Genomic DNA, 5,898 nt, shown 5'->3' on the forward strand with positions numbered 1-5,898 from the left:
GTTTTCTGCTTCTTCTGTTTCTTCTTCAGCTTATTCTTCTGTCATTTCTGCCTTTTCTGTTTATGCTTCTGTTATTTCTAACTTTTTGGCTTATTTTTCTGTTATTTCTGCTTTTATGTCTTATTCTCTGTTTTAACTTCTTGTTTTTCTTGTTCTTCAAGTTCTTCGTGTTCTTCTTGTATCTCTACATCTCCTTCATCTCCTTCTGCATCTTCCTCTGTTTTTTTTCTGCTTTTTCAATTACTTCTTCGTTTTCTGCTTCTTCTGTTTCTTCTTCGGCTATTCTTCTGTTATTTCTAACTTTTCGGCGTATGCTTCTGATATTTCTACCTATTTGGCTTATTCTTCTGTTATTTCTACTTTTTCGTCTTATTCTTCTGTTTCTTTTTCTGTTCTTCTTGTTCTTCTAGTTCTTCTTGTAATTCTACATCTCCTTCTTCTTCTTCTTCATCTTCCTCTGCATTTTCTGCTTTTTCAAATACTTATGCTACTTCTGCTTCTTATTCAGCTTATTCTTCTATTATTTCTACTTTGTCATCTTATTCATCTGTTTGTCCTTCTTCTTCTTCTTGTTCTTCTAGTTCTTCTTGTTCTTCTTTTAGTTCTATATCTCCTTTTTCTTCATCTTCCTCTCTTTCTTCAGCATTTTATGATTTTTCAATTACGTCTTCGTTTTCTGCTTCTTCTGTTTCTTCTTCAGCTTATTCTTCTGTAACTTCTGCCTTTTCGGGTTATGCTTCTGTTATTTCTACTTTTTTTGGGTTATTTCTGTTATTTCTACTTATTCAGCTTATTCTTCTGTTATTTCTGCTTTTTCTTCTTATTCTTCTGTTTCTCCTTATTCTTCTTGTTTTTCTAGTTCTTGTTGTTCTTCTTGTAGTTCTACATCTACTTCTTCTTCTTCTTCTTCTTTTCATCTTCCTTTGTTTCTTCTTCATTTTCTGCTTTTTCAATTACTACTTCGTTTTTTGCTTCTGTTTCTTCTTCATCTTATTCTTCTGTCTTCTCTGCCTTTTCGGCTTATTCTTCTCTTATTTCTACCTTTTTGGCTTATTCTTCTGTTATTTCTACGTATTCATCTTATTCTTCTGTTATTTCTGCTTTTTCGTCTTATTCTTCTGTTTCTCCTTCTTGTTCTTCTAGTTATTCTTGTTCTTCTTGTAGTTCTGCATCTCCTTCTTCTTCCTCTTCCTCTTCCTCTGTTTCTTCTGCACTTTCTGCTTTTTCAATTTCTTCTTCTTTTTCTGCTTCTTCTGTTTCTTCTTCAGATTATTCTTCTGTCATTTCTGCCTTTTCGGCTTATGCTTCTGTTATTTCTACTTTTTGGCTTATTCTTTTGTTATTTCTACTTATTCAGCTTACTCTTCTGTTTTTTCTGCTTTTTCGTCTTATTCATCTGTTTGTACTTCTTGTTTTTCTTGTTCTTCTAGTTCTTCTTGTTCTTCTTGTAGTTCTGCATCTCCTTCTTCTTCATGTTCTTCCGTTCTGCATTTTCTGCTTTTTCAATTACTTATGCTTCTTCTAGTACTTATTCAGCTTATTCTTGTGTTATTTCTAATTTTTCGTCTTATTCTTCTGTTTCTATTTCTTCTTCTTGTTCTTGTAGTTCTTCTAGTTCTTCTTGTAGTTCTACATCTCTTTCATTTCCTTCTTCATCTTCCTCTGTTTATTCTGCATTTTCTGCTTATTCAATAACTTTCGTTTTCTGCTTCTTCTGTTTTTTCTTCAGCTTATTCTTGTCATTATTGCCTTTTCTGCTTATGTTTCTGTTATTTCTAACTTTTTGTCTTATTCTTCTGTTATTTCTAATTTTCAGCTTATTCTCATGTTATTTCTGCTTTTTTGTCTTATTCTTCTTTTTCTCCTTCTTATTGTTCTTGTTCTTCTTGTTATTCTTTTTATTCTTCTTGTTCTACATCTGCCTCTTCTTTTTCTTCACCTTTTTCTGTTTCTTGTCCATTTTCTGCTTTTTCAATTACTTCTTGTTTTTCTGCTTCTTCTGTTTCTTCTTCAGCTTATTCTTCTGTCATTTCTGCCTTTTTGTCTTATTCTTCTGTTATTTCTACCTTTTTGACTTATTCTTCTCTTATTTCTGCTTTTTCGTCTTATTCTTCTGTTTCTACTTCTTGTTCTAGTTCTTCTTGTTTTTCTTGAAGTTCTACATCTCCTTCATCTTCTTCTTCTTCATCTTCATTGTTCTGCATTTTCTGCTTTTTCAATTACTTATGCTTCTTCTACTTCTTATTCAGCTTATTATTCTGTTATTTCTGTTTTTTTGTCTTATTCTTCTGCTTTTCCTTCTTGTTCTTCTTGTTCTTCTAGTTCTCTTGTTCTTCTTGCAGTTCATCTCCTTCTTCTTCTTCATCTTCCTCTGTTTCTTCTGCATTTTGTGCTTTTTCAATTACTTCTTCGTTTTCTGCTTCTTTTGTTTCTTCTTCAGTTATTCTTCTGTTATTTCTACCTTTTTGTCTTATTCTCCTGTTATTTCTACTTATTCAGCTTATTCTTCTGTTATTTCTGCTTTTTCATCTTATTCTTCTGTTTCTCCTTCTTATTCTTCCAGTTCTTCTTGTTCTTCTTGTATTTCTACATCTCCTTCTTCTTCTTCTTCATCTTCCTCTGTTTCTTCTGCGTTTTCTGCTTTTTCAATCACTTCTTCGTTTTCTGCTTCTTCTCTCTCTTCTTCATCTTATTCCTCTGTCATTTCTGCCTTTTCGGCTTATTCTTCTGTTTTTTCTACCTTTTTGGCTTATTCATTTTTTATTTCTGCTTATTCATCTTATTCTTCTGTTGTTTCTGATTTTTCGTCTTATTCTTCTGTTTCTCCTTCTTGTTTTTGTAGTTCTTCTAGTTCTTATTGTTTTTCTTGTAGTTCTACATCTCCTCTGTAGATTAGTTCTACATCTCCTTCTTCTTCATCTTCCTCAGTTTCTTCTCATTTTCTGCTTTTTCAATTACTTCTTCGTTTTCTGCTTCTTCTGTTTCTTCTTCATCTTATTCCTCTGTCATTTCTGCCTTTTCTGCTAATCCTTCTGTAATTTGTACCTTTTTGGCTTATTCTTATATTATTTCTACTTTTTCAGCTTATTATTCTGTTATATCTGATTTTTCGTCTTATTCTTCTGTTTGTACTTCTGGTTCTTCTTGTTCTTCTAGTTCTTCTTGTACTTCTTGTAGTTCTACTTCTCCTTCTTCTCCTTTTTAATCTTCCTTTTTTTCTTCTGCATTTTCTGGTTTTTCAATTACTTCTAGTTTTCTACTTCTTCTGTTTCCTCTTCATCTTATTCTTCTGTCATTTCTACCTTTTCAGCTTATGCTTCTGTTATTTCTACATTTTTGGCTTATTCTTCTCTTATTTCTGCTTTTTTCGTCTTATTCTTCTGTTTCTCCTTCTTGTTCTTCTCGTTCTTCTAGGTCTTCGTGTTCTTCTTGTAGTTCTACATCTCCTTCATTTCCTTCTTGATCTTCCTCTGTTTCTTCTGCATTTTCTGCTTTTTCAATTACTTCTTCGTTTTCTGCTTCTTCTGTTTCTTCTTCAGATTAGTCTTCTGTCGTTTCTTCCTTTTCGGCTTATGCTTCTCTTATTTCTAACTTTTTAGCTTATTTTTCTGTTATTTCTAATTATACTGCCTATTCTTCTGTTATTTCTGCATTTCCGTCTTATTCTTCTGTTTCTTCTTCTTGTTCTTCTTGTTTTTCTAGTTCTTCTTGTTCTTGTAGTTTTACATCTCCTTCTTTTTCTTGTTCATCTTCCTCTGTTTATTCTGCATTTTTTGCTTTTTCAATTACTTTCGTTATCTGCTTCTTCTGCTTTTTCTTCAGCTTATTCTTGTTATTATTGCCTTTTCTGCTTATGTTTCTGTTATTTCTAACTTTTTGTCTTATTCTTCAGTTATTTCTAATTTTCATCTTATTCTCATGTTATTTGTGCTTTTTCGTCTTATTCTTATTTTTCTCCTTCTTCTTCTTCTTGTTCTTATTGTTCTTCTTTTTATTCTTCTAGTTCTACATCTCCTTCTTCTTCTTCTTCATCTTCCTCTCTTTCTTCTGTATTTTCTGCTTTTTCAATTACTTCTTCGTTTTCTGCTTCTTCTGTTTCTTCTTCAGATTATTCTTCTGCCATTTCTGCCTTTTCGACTTATGCTTCTGTGATTTCTAACTTTTTGGCTTATTCTTCTGTTATTTCTACTTTTTCGCTTATTCTTCTGTTATATCTGATTTTTCGTCTTATTCTTCTGTCTACTTCTTGTTCTTCTTGTTCTTCTAGTTCTTGTTGTCTTTTAGTAGTTCTATATCTCCTTCTCCTTCTTCTTCATCTTCTTCTCTTTCTTCTGCATTTTCTGCTTTTTCAATTACTTCTTGGTTTTCTGCTTCTTCTGTTTCTTCTTCAGCTTATTCTTCTGTCATTTCTGCCTTTTCGGCTTATGCTTCTGTTATTTCTACCTTTTTGGCTTATTATTCTGTTATTTCGACTTATTCAGCTTATTCTTTTTATTTCAGCTTTTTCGTCTTATTCTTCTGTTTCTACTTCTTGTTCTTCTAGTTCTTCGTGTTATTTTGTAGTTCTACATCTCCTTCTTCTCTTTCTTCATCTTCATCTGTTTCTTCTGCATTTTCTACTTTTTCAATTACATCTTCGTTTTCTGTTTCTTCTGTTTGTTCTTCAGCTTATTCTTCTGTCATTTCTGCCTTTTTGGCTTATGATTCTGTTATTTCTACCTTTTTGTATTATTCTCTTATTTCTGCTTTTTTGTCTTATTCTTGTGTTTCTACTTCTTGTTCTTCTTGTTCTTCTAGTTCTTCTTGTTCTGCTTGTAGTTCTACAACTCCTGCTTCTTCTTCATCTTCTTCTATTCTGCATTTTCTGCGTTTTCAATTACTTATGCCTATTCTACTTCTTCTTCAGCTTATTCTTCTGTTTTTTTCTGCTTTTTAAATTTTTGGGCTTATTCTAGAGTTATTTCTACTTTTTCAGCTTATTCTTCTTTTTCTCCTTCTGGTTCTTCTTGTTCTTTTAGTTCTTGTTCTGCTTGTAGTCCTACAAATCCTTCTTCTTCTACATCTTCTTCTGTTCTGCATTTTCTGCTTTTTCAATTATTTATGCCTCTTCTGCTTCTTCTTCTGCTTATTATTCTGTTTTTTTTCTGCTTTTTCGTCTTGTTCTTCTGTTTCTACTTCTTGTTATTCTTGTTCTTCTAGTTCTTCTTGTTCTTATTGTAGTTCTGCATCTCCTTCTTCTTCTTCATAGTCCTCTGTTTCTTCTGCATTTTCTGCTTTTTCATTTACTTTCGTTTTCTGCCTCTTCTGTTTCTTCTTCAGCTTATTCTTCTGTTATTTCTACTTTTGTGGCGTCCATTATTTCTACTTTTTAGTTTTTTCTACTGTTATTTCTGCTTTTTCGTCTTATTCTTCTCTTTCTACTTCTTCTTCTCTTTCTTCTTGTTCTTCTTCAAGTTCTACATCTCCTTCTTCTTCTTCATCTTCTTTTTTCTGCATTTTCTGAAATTTCAATTTCTTATGCTTCTTCTGCTTCTTATTCAGCTTATTCGTCTGTTATTTCTACTTTTTCGTCTTATTCTTCTGTTATTTCTAATTTTTCGTCTTATTCTTCTGTTTCACTTCTTGATCACCTTGTTCTTCTTGTTCTTCTTGAAGTTCTATATCACCCTATTTATCTTCTTCATCATCTTCTGTTTCTCCTGGATTTTCTGCTTTTTCAAATACTTCGTCATTTTCTGCTTCTTCTGTTTCTTCTTCAGATATTCTTCTGTTATTTCTACCTTTTTGACTTATTCTTCTGTTATTTCTACTTTTCTAGCTTATTCTTCTGTTATTTCTGCTTTTCGTCTTATTCTTCTATTTCGCTGTTTCAAGAAGTAATTGAAAAAAATTAAAAGT

General features: G+C 31.8%; 1 long non-coding RNA gene across 1 annotated transcript in view; it reads right to left on the bottom strand.

The window, feature by feature from the left end:
• Positions 1–1,049: 1,049 nt before the first annotated feature.
• Positions 1,050–5,898, bottom strand: part of LOC311171547 — a 66,251-nt gene continuing 61,402 nt past the window's right edge. The window contains exon 2 of the long non-coding RNA XR_014617065.1: positions 1,050–1,127. This is a non-coding gene — a long non-coding RNA (uncharacterized lncRNA). The remainder of the gene's footprint in view (positions 1,128–5,898) is intronic.

This window comes from Talpa europaea (genome assembly GCF_964194135.1).
Source record: "Talpa europaea genome assembly, chromosome: 6".
Lineage (NCBI taxonomy): Eukaryota > Metazoa > Chordata > Mammalia > Eulipotyphla > Talpidae > Talpa > Talpa europaea.